This window comes from Gallinula chloropus (genome assembly GCF_964237585.1).
Source record: "Gallinula chloropus genome assembly, chromosome: 2".
NCBI lineage: Eukaryota > Metazoa > Chordata > Aves > Gruiformes > Rallidae > Gallinula > Gallinula chloropus.
The window spans coordinates 62,591,475-62,599,520 of record NC_140086.1 but is presented as its reverse complement, the minus strand read 5'-3'; positions in this window follow the sequence as shown (position 1 = coordinate 62,599,520).

The following is an 8,046-nucleotide window of genomic DNA, read 5'->3' as shown; positions in this document are numbered from 1 at the left end:
CGTCTACCTGCCGGGAGGGCGGGGCCAGAGCGGAGCGCTGCTCCCCAGCGCCCCGGGGCTTTGGAGGGGCCCGGCGGGGCCCGGTCCCGTGTGGGGGCTTCAGCTCCAGGTAGTGCGGTGCTAATGAACTTCCCGCTCGCCAGGGAAGCGGGGTGAGCGAGGGCATAAGCGGCCCGAGAGGAATGCGAGAAGTAATACGGGAGGTAACGGAGGGCAGCGTGGTCCGGGCGCACGTAGTACGGGAGGAAGGTGGGAGAGCTTGGCCAGAGCTTGTCTGGACAACTGAACTGCGCCACCCAAAGATGGGAGTGTCCTGATGGCCTTCCCACGTGTGGGGTGTAGGTAGATGGGATGGATTTAGATGTGGCTTAGGTGGGTTAGATAAGGAAAGTGCAATAGGAACAGTGCGATGCGAAATCACAGAATCACCAAGTTGGAAATGACCTTTAAGATCATCAAGGCCAACCACTCCCATCCTATGCCAAACCATATCCCTAAGTACCACATCTACCTGTTTTTTAAACACATCCAGGGATGGTGGGTCAACCACCCCCCTGGGCAGCCTGTTCCAGGCCCCAACAACTCTTTCGGTAGAGAATTTTTTCCTAACGTCCAATCTGAACCTGCCCTGGCACAGCTTTGTGACATTTCCCCTTGTCCTATCTCCTGTCACCTGGCTGAAGAGACCATCGCCCACCTCTCTACAACCTCCCTTCAGGTAGTTGTAGGTGGTGATAAGGTCTCCCCTCAGCCTTCTCTTCTCCAGGCTAAACATCCCCAGATCCCTCAGATGTTCCTCATATGATTTGCCTTCCAGCCCCTTCACCAGCCTGGTTGCCCTTCTCTGGACTCGCTCAGGAACCTCAAGGTCCTTCTTATGGTGAGGAGCCCAGAACTGGACACAGTACTTGAGATGTGGCCTCACCGATGCCGAGTACAGGGGCACAATCACCTCCCTAGACCTACAATCTAGGCAACATACTATTCCTAGACTTACAGTCTGGGTGACGTGAGAGCACCTAGTGGAGTTTCCTTAGCTCCTAATGGTGGCAGAAAGGCATAAAGTCATTCCACGTGCAGAAGGAGAAAAGTTCAGGCACAGCTTGCTATTGCCCCATGCCTGACCTACCCAAAGCGGGTCCTCGTAAGGTGGGAACTGCTGAAGCTGCTTTGATACATACAGCTGCCGTGGTTCAACCCAGCAAGGCAGCTAAAAGAGCCACGCAGCTGTTCACTCACTGACCCCAGTGGGGTGGGGGAGAGAATCAAAAAGGGGAAAAGGTAAAACTCTTGGGTTCAGATAAAGACATAAGGCAGAAAGGGATGATAATAATTACAATGATAATAGTATATACAAAACAAGTGATGCACAGCACAGTTACTCACCAACTCAAGCTGATACTAGTTCTTGAGCCAAACTGTGTCCTGGCCCACCTCTTAGTCATATACAGAGCATGATGCTCTGGCTGCAGGGGGACCTCATTGCAGCCTCCCAGTACCTGAAGGGAGCTTATAAGCAGGAGGGGATTCAACTTTTTAAAAGGATAGACAATGGCAGGACAAGGGGGAATGGATTAAAACTAAAGGAAGGAAGGTTTAGATTAGATATTAGGGGGAAGTTTTTTACAGAAAGAGTGGTGAGGTGCTGGAACAGGCTGCCCAGAGAGGTAGTGGATGCCCCATCCCTGGAAGTGTTCAAGGCCAGGTTGGATGGGACCCTGGGCAGCCTTGTGTAGATCCAGGCCTGAGGTTGGTGGCTCTGCCTGTGGCAGGGGGGTTGGAGCTCTATGATCCTTGGGGTCCCTTCCAACCCATGCCATTCTATGATTCTATGATTTTATGACGCCATATGGTGTGAAATACCCCTTTAGCCAGTTTGGGTCAGCTGCCCTGGCTTTGCCCCCTTCCAGCTTCTTGTGCACTCCCAGGCTTCTTGTTGGCAGGGAAGTATGAGGAGTTAGAATCACAGAATCACTTAGGTTGGAAGAGAACCTTAAGATCATTGAGTCCAACTGCAGCCTAACCCTGCCTAGTCCACCTCTAGATCATATCCTCAAGCACAACATCTACACACCTTTTAAATACCTCCAGGGATGGTGACTCCATCAAAGTTGAAAAGTCCCTGACTGCTTGGCAGCAAATAAAACCATCAGTTTGTCATCAACACGGTCCTCATTCTAAATTCAAAATGCAACACTATGCCTGATGCTAGAAAGAAAATTAAATCTATCTCAGCTGAAACCAGGATAATAGCTGTTAACCATGCACGGGTATGATAATTTGGTAACTTATTGATTTATAGACATTCTTAAAATAACTGTAAAAATGGTGGCTGTTCCCAGGATGTAGTAAAAGTCCCTGAGTTACTGAGGGATGTTCACCACTCACTCAGATGTCTTGGGAACTGTGGTCCTCAGTGCCACAAACGTTAGGAAATGCACTGATAAAATTTGCTGAGGGCATGAGGCAGGGAGATGGGGTCACGACAGAGAAGGAAATGGAACAATGCAATGGCCCTGAGGAAAGCAGAAAAAAAACCCAGGATGAAATTCAATAAATGGGAGCTCACAAGTTGGAAAGGAGTGAAAAGAAGTGGGCACAGCTCTGTTCACCCACAGACAATGAGCTGAAACCACAACAGCAGGTCTCAGGCTGGGGGGGGGCTGCTTGGATGGTCAGAGAAAGAAGAGCATACAAATTAGGTTTAAGTAGCAGACAGAAAAGACTAAGGAATGGCTTTGTTGCAAGCATGAATTATGCTGGCCTTAACACATGAGGGGAAGGAAAATAGTTATGGATAGTGGCTGTAAGGGTCTGCGGCCATCCCCTCCCTTGCAGGTTTGGCTCCCTGGGCTAGGGACCAGCTGGGGTGCAGCAGCAAGTGATTCCCTGTCCCACTGGTGATGGTGGGGAGAGGCTACCCAGGCTCTGGGAGCTGCTTTCATCTAGGCTGCTAACACTTGGCCCCACCAAGCTACAGCTGTGGCTCCCACCCATCACAGGCCTGCCTGGCCTGGCCATGGGCCATGTTATGCTGGGGATTCATAGGCTGACACCCGGCCCAGCCTTGGCCTGTCCCCAGGGAGGTGCACTGTCCCCAGGGCTGGGGCTGCCTGGGTGCCCCCACCCAGATGCTGGCTCCTGGCTGGGGGGTGGAACGGGCCCTGGCTGCCAGGCCCTGCCCTGACAGAGCCCCACAGTGAGCCCCTGCTGCTCCCAGCACCACCAGGATACCTGGCACTGCTCCGCCTTGGTGGACAAGCATATGGCCAGATCTATGGCACACAGACAAATGTAGCTTAGAAACAGGAATAAAGTTTCTATCCATTCTTATGTTAGGGAAGACCCTGCTCAGGAGCAAAAGGAAAGAGAAAGATAAAAAAAAGAATAAGAAGCTGCTTCTGAAAAGCAGTTGGTTGCATTTGTGACACATATTATGTGGCATGACATGGGATGATTCCTAATGAGCTCTTTCCATTCCCATGTTCTTACACTGTAGTAATTTTGGTATTTTATTTCTCACATCCAGAACAAACCCCACAAACAAAAATTATGAATCCAGGACACAAGCTGAAAGAAAAATAAAAATGAAGGAAGGAAACAGTGAAAATATTGTGTACTGCATTTTCAGAGTTTTCTGCAAGCCTGTATTGATCTAAAATCCACAAAGAATGATGTGAAGAGCAAACATAAGCCCCACAGTAGCTTATCCAAGTGACAGCAACAAAAATGCTTTTGAAGGATAACAGGCCCAATTATCAGCATTGAGAGCCTTGTAAATTATCTTTGTTTTACAAGGCTGGTAATTTGGAGGTGAAAAGAATATGTGTGTACATAAATATTCTTTGGGAACAGAGGAGAAAGGAAGAATAGGAAAAAACCACATTTATCCGAAACACTTTAGGGACAGAGGGAAGCAAAACAGGGTACTTTATAAAGAAAATATGAGGGTGCTGGGCCTTCTCTGGTACAGGCAAAGCTTTCTAAACATCTAGGCTGCTCTATTTCCTTTTTATTAGTAGTATTTAATATGTTCTCTTTGAAATATTTTGTTTTGAATAAATCATTTGTAGACACTTGTGCCATTGCTTTTGAATCACAGGGGTATAGCCTACCCGAAGCAGCCAAAGCAATAGCAGGTAAGTAGGTGAGGAGCCTGAAACCTAATCACTGCTCTGATGAGAGGACAACTATGTGAATCACCTTTGTGGGACATAGCTTCAGACTGAAAGCTGCTGGCTGTGGGAGGCCAACACAGATACCATTGCCTTAATAGCTGTGGCTGTCCTCGCTGCACAATTCCATGCAAAACCATGAAATGGGAGAGAAAGCTTCTCTGGATGCTGTGGCAAAAGTACAAAATGTCACTCTCATTTCTTTTGAAATGAATTGCACTTGCCAGTCATGTCCCTATATGCAAGTGTACCACATCTAAAATTCGGCATTGCTTAATTCCTTTGTCCTTTCTCCTGAGTAAGATAAACACACAACAATTACTGTACTTCACTTTTGAGGGGAAAAAATTGAATAAAAAAATTTAAAAGGTGCAAATTAGTCATCCTCTAATTTATCTTGCTATATCCCACTCTGTTTTTCCCCTGTTTCTCTTTATTTTGTGTGGTTCTGCTTAAGGCGGGGAGGGGTCACAAGCCCAACATTCTAAACATCAGGCGCTCACAGTACTTTAGGAAAACTGGCAGGTTGAAAGGAAAGATCATGTACATGAACTTGAAAAACAATGCAGCTTTCACAGCTTGGTTTACTTTCCTGCACATGGTATTTTTTTGACTGGTGACAGTGAATTGAAAACACTGACACAGGCAGTTTGCAACTGAGGTTTAAGGAATTCTTCATGGGTTGCTTTAATCCCTTCTAAACTTCTGTGTCATATTAACATCACACCCATGTACATGTACCTATATGGACAATTTCACTCCATTAACAGTGTTTATCTTAAATACACTAATCTGGCTAATGACTTGAAAGCTTTAGGACAGCACTTTTTGCAGGGTCGGCCTTCCTTTCATACTTTCAAATGCATTAGAATTCTTCTTGTGTGCCCATGATCCTTGGGAATGCCTCATTATGGCTGTGCTAAAAAGCATATCTCACTTTGACTGAGTTTCAAAGCATTAAGATGTCCTCAGACTGTGTTACTGAATGCACATAACTGGCTTGATGTTTCTGTAGCATTTAAGTAAGATTTATGTATTTCAACACCTTATACCAATCTTTGTTGAGTTTTGGATCCCCTCTGGAAATGTGCATATTAACATATAGGCTCTGGGATGAAGTTCATAGCCATCTGCAATACATTAGGTTTTCCTCAAAATTAATGTCTTCCCTCACCTGCGTCTTGGTTCCAACCAGACCAGAGTTAACCTCCCCAAGCTCCCAAGTGAGCTGAGTTAGCCTGGGCTGTTTCCACACCACTTGACATCAGTCCCCAACAAAGGGGGCTGGTCAGGGAGGGGTGTTCCTGGGTGCTTCTGGAGCAGTCTGAACATGGTTGGGGTGTTGGGTCAGTCCTCCTGTTGGTGTAGTACTCTGTGTTATCACTGGGTGTGAATGTAATTTGCTATGGACTGTTATTGTTCCCCTTTCATGGTGATTTTGTCAGTAAACTGTCTTTTTCCCAACCTGCTGATGCTCTGCCTGCTTCTCCTCAGTGAGTGAGGGAGCCACATGTGGTGCTCAGCTACTGCTTGTGGCTGAACCACCACAACCTGACAAAAGACATACCTTGGAGATATTAGCAAACTGCAGCAAATTATATATGGACAAACTGTATTGATTGGTGGCAGCTGGCCTCCAAGAGGGTTAGATGGCCCGGAGGACATGATTTATGGAAATGGCTAAGAGAATGGTATTTGTTCAGCCTGAAGATGGGAAGGCCAATTGGTATCAAATGGCTTTCTGATGCTAGCTAAAGGTATGGTATTGAGATGGAGACAGACCGTACTCAGAACTACACAGCAAAATAACAAGAAGCAATGGTCACAAGCTGCAGCAAGAAAGAAAAATTCCCAGGGTAAAAGTGGTGGAGCACTGGAACAAGTTGGCCAAGAAGCTGTGGAGTTTCCACCCATGGAGGTATTTACCGGAGAGCAGTGGTGCATGGCTGAGGCTTGCAAGGGTCCCAAGCAAGCATCTAATCTAAACCTAGCAGGGTCTAATCTAAATCCACCTGCCTTCAGTTTAAGACCTTTAGCCTTTGTCCTGTCATGACATGTCCTTTTAAACAGTCCCTCTCCAGCTCTCCTGTAGGCCCCATTTAGGCACTGGCAGGCTGGAACAACGTGTCCCCAGAGCCTTCTCTTCTCTAGACTGATCAAGCCCAAATCTCTCAGTGTCTCATAGGAGAGGTGCTCGACCTTCTGATGATCTTTGTGTCCCTCCTCTGGCCTAGCTTCAAGAGACCTATGTCCTTCTTGTACTGGGGACGCCAGAGCTGGATACAGTACTCCAGGTGGAGTCTCACAAGAAGGAGTAGAGGGGGAAAATCACCTCCCTCAACCTACTGCTGGTAATATTTCATTTAATGTGTCCCAGGATGCGGTTGGCTTTCTGAGCTGCCAGCACACACTTCTGGCTCATGTTGAGTTTCTCATCAATACCTCCAAGTCCTTCTCTTCAGGGCTACTCTCAATCCGTCCTCTGCCAAGCCTGTGGCTGTGCTTGCGACTGCCTCAACCCGCGTGCAGGACCTTGCACTGGGCCTTGTTGAAATTCATGAGGTTTGCACAGGCTCAGCTCTCAAGCCTCTCTCACTTCCAAACTAGACGAGAAACCATCAGCATAAGATACGTTTAATTAAGCCTGTCTTGGGCATGGGGATGGATTAAATGAGCTCTTGGGGTCTCTTTGGGTCATATTTTTCTGTCTTTCAGTCTGTGTCTAGCTGTCACCTAAGATCAGTGCAACTCTGTTGCAACCATTAGCCCTAGAAGCTGCCTGAGGCCTGGAGGAGCAGAGGTGAAACAGTTCTAGACTTTAGGAGCTTCAAGAAAAACTCATGTTACCCCATTTCAGATAAAACTCTTCCCAGGAGTTTACAGGTTGGTAATTTTCCTTTGACAGTTTTTCCTCTCTTAATTTTAATGATGGGTCTGGTCCAGAACATCATTCTTTGCATTAAGGCTTCGCTTTTCTTTGCCATTGTTTTAGACAGATTCTCCACTCATGATGGTCACAGTTCTGAAATAAGGCATGTGGGAGCAGTTTAATTTTCCATGGAGAACTGTGTTGTGGAATGGAGGCCTGTATAAGCTTGGTTCTTGCTGTGCTAGCTGTTGGTGGAAAGATGACTATGCTTTCTGGGTGACTGTCCTGGTTTCAGCAGGGATAGAGTAAATTTTCTTTCCAGCAGCTGGTGTAATGCTGTGTTTGGGAGTCAGGCTGAGAGCAGTGCTGATAACATGCAGATGTTTTTAGTTGCTGCAGAGCAGTCAAGGACTTTTTAACTTCTCACACTGCCAACAAGAAGGAGGAGGGCACCTGCAAAGGACACACAACTAGGGCAGCTGACCCAAACTGGCCAAAGGGATATTTATTCCATGCCATAGGATAGCATGTTCTGTTTACAGCTGGGAGCTCGATGTGCCAGCTGGGTGTCTTGTGCAGTATGGACTTTGCTGTGATGGCTGAACACCTGCCTGCCCATGGGAAGCAGTGCATCAATTCCTTGGTTTGCTTTGCTTGTGCATGTGGGCTGAGAGGCTGGGTAGTGTGGGGGGTCTAGTGTGACAGTTTGGGGGGTCTCATGTAGCACTGACTTCAGGTGGAGAGAAATTGTGCTGTTCATCACTTCTTTTGTGTATATATTAATTTTATTATTATTATTATCTTCCTTTTTTTGTGTGTCCTATTAGACTGTTTTATCTCAATGCACGAGTTCTCTCACTTTCCATCTTCTGATTTTCTCACCCATCCCACTGGGGAGGAGTGAGTGAGCAGCTGCATGAGACTTAATTGTTGGCCAGGGCTAAACCATGACAGTGACTTCTCTCTTTGCCTTCTGATCACAGCAGCTATTTTTGGCCAAGT